This window comes from Babylonia areolata, chromosome 14, assembly GCF_041734735.1.
Source record: "Babylonia areolata isolate BAREFJ2019XMU chromosome 14, ASM4173473v1, whole genome shotgun sequence".
In the NCBI taxonomy this organism is placed as follows: domain Eukaryota; kingdom Metazoa; phylum Mollusca; class Gastropoda; order Neogastropoda; family Buccinidae; genus Babylonia; species Babylonia areolata.
The window spans coordinates 26,217,876-26,225,375 of record NC_134889.1 but is presented as its reverse complement, the minus strand read 5'-3'; the positions used below and the strand labels follow the sequence as shown (position 1 = coordinate 26,225,375).

The following is a 7,500-nucleotide window of genomic DNA, read 5'->3' as shown; positions in this document are numbered from 1 at the left end:
ATGCTTCATCTTAATTAACAGATAAGCATTATTGATTTGAAAGAAAAAAAAAAAGAGTTGGGTGTCCTCATGTATTGCACAGGAAAAAAAAATCTTAACGTTAACATACTTGCTGAGTATTTCTGAACAGCATTCACATTGCTGAAACATTAATTAACACACTTGCTGAGTATTTCTGAACAGCATTCACATTGCTGAAACATTAATTAACACACTTGCTGAGTATTTCTGAACAGCATTCACATTGCTGAAACGTTAACATACTTGCTGAGTATTTCTGAAAAAAAAACACCCATTCACATTGCTGAAACGTTAACATACTTGCTGAGTATTTCTGAATCGCTGAAACGTTAACATACTTGCCGAGTATTTCTGAATCGCTGAAACGTTAACATACTTGCTGAATATTTCTGAACAGCATTCACATTGCTGAAACATTAACATACTTGAGGAGTATTTCTGAATAGCCTTTACTATTGCTGGAAAACAAAAAAAGTATCATGCATATTCCAGGATCGTCTCCTACAATGGACACAAAACAGACAGAGAAGAAAGATTTAAATCAAGCTTTTGACGGACGGATCAAAGGCTCAACCCGGGTGTTTAGATCTGTTTAGAACGTTGCAGTTAAGTAAAGCAAGGCAAAAGCAAAATGTTTATTTCCAGTGCCTGCTCTGGGGAAGCATCAGTAGGTCGCGAGAGGGGGGGACATTGCGGGGTGGTCAGTATCATGAGGGTCCAGTTTCTGCTGTTGAGCAGAACGAGGACCGTGGTCGAGTGATGACCGGACGGCTACAGACAAGCCATGAGAGTGCATGCGGCCAGGTTGTTGCCCAGACAGGTGCAGGTGTTGCAGTCCATATCGTAGGTGTCCCCAACGTTGTATTGCACGTCCTGGTACAGACAGCCCTCTTGGGCTGTAGCTGTGGCTGTCGCTGTGACGGAGAATCAAAAAACAATAATATTAAAAAAAGAAAAAAAAAAGAAAAAGAAGAAAGAACGAAGAAAAAAAAAACCCCACCCCCCACCCCCCAAACCACCCAAAAAACCCAGAGCAAAACTGATTGGCGCGAACACAATAGATCTGTGGATCGCTTACTTACCCCTCCCCCCCACTCCCCCCTCACCGCTACCCTCCAACCCCCCAAAACAACAAAAAGCCCAACATTATTATTATTATTATTGTTGTTGTTATTGTTATCATTGTCATTGTCATTATTATTATTATTATTATCATCATCATCACAATCGTCATCATCATCATCATCATCAATATTATTCTTATTATTGTCATTGTTATCATTATCATCATCATCCTTCTTCTTCTTCTCATCATCTAAATATTGTAAGTAAGTGAATCAGTTCTATTCTCTACTTACTGCTGCTACTTCTGTCTATTATCATTATAATTATTCTTATTATCATCATTATCATCTTGTAGTAGGCCTCCTTCGGTCATGGCTGACCATAGATAAAGTATATCCGACCTAATGTCTAATTGGGCTGACTGCTTGGACCAAGCAGCGTCGCCTGTGACTGTAGAGACCGATGCGAGAGAGACTGTCTCTGTCGCAGAGGTTACATGTGTAAGCTGATGCTGGTCTGTTGGCTGCCGTCCCTTTTCTGCGAGCTGGCTTTTCTGCTGCAGCAGCTGACAGTTTGTCCTCAACGCCACCCCCCAAAAAACCCCCTCAATGATAGTTAATGATAATGATGGTAATGATAATGTTACCATTATCATCATTATCATTGTTTTTAACTCTCTCCATGCGAACGGCGAAAGAGACGACGTTAACAGCGTTTCACGCCAATTACCATCATCAAAATATTGCAAGCGGAAGGCTCTTATACTGAAGACGTGAATGTTGACAAAGAATGCCACAATTCTGACGACGGAAGCTCAAGGTTGGGTCATTCAGACACCCACTGGACATCTGAAGGGTCTGTGTAGAGGAGAAGCGAGGACTGGCCGTACTGAGTGAGTTAAGATCACATTTTAATTCTATTATTTCTATTATACTGATGGACAGTCCGGTGCTGTAATATTTGATATTCAACGACACATTTTTAAAAAAAAATTTACAACATGCCTGGGTTTTGCCTTGCTGGGGTATGCGTTAAATCGTATAGAACGCGTCTTTTTCAAGCACTCCTTGTCTTAAACGAACCATTGCGTTTGCATATGTTCAAGAACGAAGATGTGTGTGTGTGTGTGTGTGTGTGTGTGTGTGTGTGTGTGTGTGTGTGTGTGTGTGTGTGTGTGTGTGTGTGTGTGTGTGTAAGCGTGCGCGCGTGTGTGTTGCTTACTTGCAAGTTCTGAAAACATCAGTTCAGGCAAGACAAAACGTTACAACCTGAATACAACAAAGCTTAATGAAGCTACCAAACTATGCATTAACACACACACAGACACACACACACACACACACAAACACAAACACACACACATACATGCATACACATATTCACACACAGACGCACATACACAACACACACACACACATATGCATACACATATACACACACAGACGCACACACAACACACACACACACATACATGCATACACATAGACACACACACAGACAACACACAGACAGCACACACACACACACACACACACACACACAAATACATGCATACACATATACACACACACCCACACACAACACACAACACAACACACACACACACACACACACACACACACACACACACACACACAGACACAGAGATAAAGTCAAAACCAGAGAGAGACAGACAGACAGAGAGACAGAGAGGCATAGATTCCTTTCCTTTCGTTTCTGTGTGCTCCCTCACTGAGATTGTACCCCCCCTTGCCCCCTCTCCCCCTCCACACATCATATCAGTGAGAGGTTTTGACCTCATCTGTGTGTGTGTGTGTCTGTGTGTCTGTGTGAGTCTGTGTGTGTGTGTCTGTGTGTATGTGTGTGTGTGTGTGTGTATGCGTGCGTGTGTATCTGTGTGTGTGCATGTGTGTGTGTGTGTGGGAGAGAGAGAGAGAGGGGGGGGATGAGGATGAGAGACTGAGAAATCGTGTGTGTGTGTGTGTGTGTGTGTGTGTGTGTGTGTGTGTGTGTGTGTGTGTACCATCTCAGTCTACCATCTCAGTGAGGGTATACACAGAGGAATACAGGGAAAGGATCTGGAAAAAATCTATGCCCCCCCCCCCCCCCACCCACTCTCTCTTCGTCAAATATCACTCAAAGTGAAAACACGTTAAGTTAAAGAAAGACACACACACACACACACACACACACACACACAGAGAGAGAGAGAGAGAGAGAGAGAGAGATGAAGTCAAAACCAGAGAGAGAGAGAGAGAGAGGCATTTATACACGGATTTGTCCGAACGCAGAGACACCTTCTTGAGAAACTGAAACTGAAACTGAAACAACATTGACCACCCGGGCACACCTTGCATAGCATACTGGAGCAGCAGAAACGTAACATGATAATCATCATTATGTTATCCAAAGTCTCTTCAAAGACATTTGCTCAAAGGGCCTTTGAGTTTCAGTATCAGACACTTTCTGTCTGGAATTCTCTTCTTCTGGATCTCTCCGTCACTCACCAGCTCTGTCAAAACAGATAGTAACAAGACAGGCAAGGCCTTCAAGACTCACTTGTGATACACTTAAAAAAAAAAAAAAAAAAAAAAAAAAAATCCAAGCTTTTTATGTATTGAGTATAATTTCAAAATGTTTAAGATGAGAAAGATCAGTTTAAAGCAAATTAACTCCCCTGGCATTAATTACAGAGTAATTTCCTTTTTTTTTTTTTTTTTACTATCTGCACCAAAACGTTTGCAAAATAAATAAAACTTCCATGCTTAGCAAAAGAAGTTCCTGTTTGAACAAAAAATGATAATAATGACTGCTCTTGTTGTTGGGTCAGAATATCAGATCAAAGTGCCAAGTTTAGATAATACAAAAAATATAAATATAACAGTAAATGCAGTTTGCATATACTTAGGCTTCATTTTTTTTTTTTTTTGGTGCCCATCCCAGAGGTGCAATATTGTTTTAAACAAGATGACTGGAAAGAACTGAATTTTTCCTATTTTTATGCCAAATTTGGTGTCAACTGACAAAGTATTTGCAGAGAAAATGTCAATGTTAAAGTTTACCACGGACACACAGACACACAGATACACGGACACACACACACACACACACAACCGAACACCGGGTTAAAACCTACTCCCTTTGTTTACACAAGTGAGTCAAAAACATGTTACCTGTTCAAAGTGGCATCCACTCTGGATGTGTGTCACGGTAGGTATTATTGTTTCACTTGCGGTGTCTAGATCCCGTTACATGGAGAAGCACCACATTCTTCTTTCTCTCTTTGTATTTGTATTTCTTTTTTTTTCTTTTTTTTTTATCACAACAGATTTCTCTGTGTAAAATTCGGGCTGCTCTCCCCAGGGAGAGCGCGTTGCTACACTACAGCGCCACCTTTTTTTTTTTTGTATTCTTTCCTGCGTGCAGTTTTATTTGAAGTGGATTTTTCTACAGAATTTTGCCAGGAACAACCCTTTTGTTGCCGTGGGTTCTTTTACGTGCGCTAAGTGCATGCTGCACACGAGACCTCGGTTTATCGTCTCATCCGAATGACTAGCATCCAGACCACCACTCAAGGTCTAGTGGAGGGGGAGAAAATATCGGCGGCTGAGCCGTGATTCGAACCAGCGCGCTCAGATTCTCTCGCTTCCAAGGTGGACGCATTACTTCTAGGCCATCACTCTCTTTGTGTATATGTGTATGCGTGTGTGTGTGTGTATGCATGTATGTGTGTGTCTGTGTGCGTGTGTGTTAATGTATAGTTTGGTATCTTCATTAAGCTTTGTTTTCTTCTTATTCTTCTTCTTCTTGTCACCATCATTATCATCTTCATCATAACTTACTTTCTGTCGTTGCAGCCATGAAACAGGCGATAAGCAAGGTGGACGCATTACCTCTAGGCCATCACTCTCTATGTGTATGCGTGTGTGTGTGTGTGTGTGTGTGTGTGTGTGTGTGTGTGTGTGTGTGTGTATGCATGTATGTGTGTGTCTGTGTGCGTGTGTGTTAATGTACAGTTTGGTATCTTCATTAAGCTTTGTTTTCTTCTTCTTCTTCTTCTTCTTCTTCTTGTCACCATCATTATCATCTTCATCATAACTTACCTTCTGTCGTTGCAGCCATGAAACAGGCGATGAGCAGGACAAGTGCCAGGTATTTCATGTTGTTCGTTTAAGTTGTCGTGGTGTCCAAAGTCCTTTTGGCGAATGAAGTAGTCTTGCGAAATTACGGTGCCTTTTTATGTAGTAGCTTCGGCTCCTGAACTGATCTGAACGAAGATAACAATGAGAGAGGGGGTGAGGGGTGTGGGGTGTGGGGGGTGAGGGGGGGGTGGGTGGTGGAGGAAGGAGGCGGGGGGTATGCTTGCTTGATTAGTAACCCACCACAAATCACGTGTTAACATTGCTGCATGTTTTTGTTGTTTTTTTTTTTTTGGCTTGATTTATGTCATTCTTTATTATTAATGTTGCTTTCCCTCCCTCCCCCCCCCCTCTAACCCTCCCTCCCCTCCCTCGGCTCCCCTCCACCCCCCTCCCCCCCACGCGTTCCCCTCACTTCAACACCTCCTCTAGCCTGTTTTAGATCTCTCTCTCTCTCTCTTTACAGGTTTGATTTCATATTGCGTGTGATGTAACACCTCCATCTGTTACTGTTTGCTTGAATGTGTTGGGTTTTTTTTGGTTTTTTTTGGGGGGGTGGGGGTGGGTGGGTGGGGGGGTGGTGGTATTTTTGTTGTTGTTGTAATGTTAATGTTAATGTTTGCTTGAATGTTTTTTTTGGGTGGGTTGGGGTGGGTGGGGGGGGGGATGGTGTTGGGGTGGTGGTGGTGGTGGTGGTACTTTTTTTTATGTTAATGTTAATGTTTACTTGATGTTATGTACTTTCTGTGTTCATATGTTCTTTGCTCGATTTTTAAAAAATATTTTTTTTATGCTGCCCACCACTCCCCTCTTCCCCCCTCTCCTCCCCCCCCCCCATCTCATCTCTCTCTCTCTACTAGTTTTGCATGTCTGATTCATGTGATCGTTTGTTTGTTGTTGATAATAATCATATATGCTATCTCCAATCAACCAACTGCATTTCTTTTTTTTGATTAATGTACTTCATTGATATATCTATATATATATATATCTTTTTATCAGTGATATGAGTTCTTTCATGCATTTAATTCTTCGTTTGTATCTTTGTTTGCATCCCACGCATTCTGTCTCGTTTGCTGCATGTATTGCATGTTTGATAAATGTCATTCTTTCTTAATTAATGATGTATCATTTTTCACCCAACATGTAATAAGATATTGGCATGTCCCTCTCTGTCTGTCTGTCTGTCTGTCTATCCGCCTGTCTGTCTGTCTGTCTGTCGGTCTCGATAAGAATAAGAATAAGAATAACTTTATTATCCCCAACTGGAGGAATTTGGTCAGGTGCATTATCACAACATAGACAAGTAAACAACATGGGGAACATAAATGTAAAAGTCAACAACAGCTTTTACGAATATTACGAAGATACAAATGTAAAAAAAAAAAAAAAAAAAAAAAAAAAAATCACATACACCGTTTCATACATACATCCACACACTGCAGGTAATAACTGGTATTCTTAATGTAAAAACAGAAAGAATTAAGAAACATTATTTTGAATATAATTATAAGCATAGCCTACTATATTGTACATTGATTATAATAGATAAGATAAGAATAGAGATAAATTGCGGAAAACCACAACCAGATAATCAGCACACACCCGCACCCACCCACCACCCACCCACACGCGGTTTACTTGATTAAACACAAAAAAACACACAAAAAACCAAACAAAAAACAAAGAAAAGAACCCAACAACAACAGCAACAAAAGAACCCATAAGGTACATATAAGGTTTAGTTTTAGTTCTCTCTCTCTCTCTCTCTCTCTCTCTCTCTCTCTCTCTCTCTCTCTCTCTCTGTCTCTCTCTCTCATGTCCACTCCACCTTAGTTGCATGAAAGTCCCGAAACACTAGGTTTGTTTTTCGTTTATACTTTTTATTCCTTCCTTCCTTTCTTTCTTTCTGTCTTTCTTTCTTTCTTTTTTTTTCTTTTTTTTTTGTGTGTGTGTGCTGCGACATACATTTTTTCATCAGTGTATTCCTTTTTTTTTTCTTCTTCTATTTGTTTTTTTTGTTTTTGTATCGGATCATTCATACATAATTCATTGTCGTTGTGTCCCCTGCTTTATGGACCACATCTTTACGTTCATTTCATGCCTTATGGACAACATCTTTACGTTCATTTCATGCCTTATGGAGGACATCTTTACGTTCATTTCATGCTTTACGGACATCTTTACGTTCATTTCATGTTCTATGGACGACATCTTTACGTTCATTTCATGCCTTATGGACAACATCTTTGCGTTCATTTCATGCCTTATGGAG

The 7,500-nt window shown here is 40.7% G+C and overlaps 1 protein-coding gene and 1 long non-coding RNA gene across 2 annotated transcripts in view; both read right to left on the bottom strand.

Moving 5' to 3' along the window:
• The window catches only part of LOC143289561 (uncharacterized), a 5,413-nt gene extending 100 nt beyond the window's left edge, over nucleotides 1-5,313 (bottom strand). The window contains exons 1-2 of the long non-coding RNA XR_013056259.1: nucleotides 5,190-5,313; nucleotides 1-935 (exon numbers count right to left, since the gene is read on the bottom strand). The exon at nucleotides 1-935 is cut by the window's left edge and continues 100 nt beyond it. This is a non-coding gene — a long non-coding RNA (uncharacterized LOC143289561). The remainder of the gene's footprint in view (nucleotides 936-5,189) is intronic.
• Nucleotides 1-7,500, bottom strand: part of LOC143289951 (cytosolic beta-glucosidase-like) — a 196,243-nt gene that overhangs the window by 183,716 nt on the left and 5,027 nt on the right. The window lies entirely within an intron of this gene.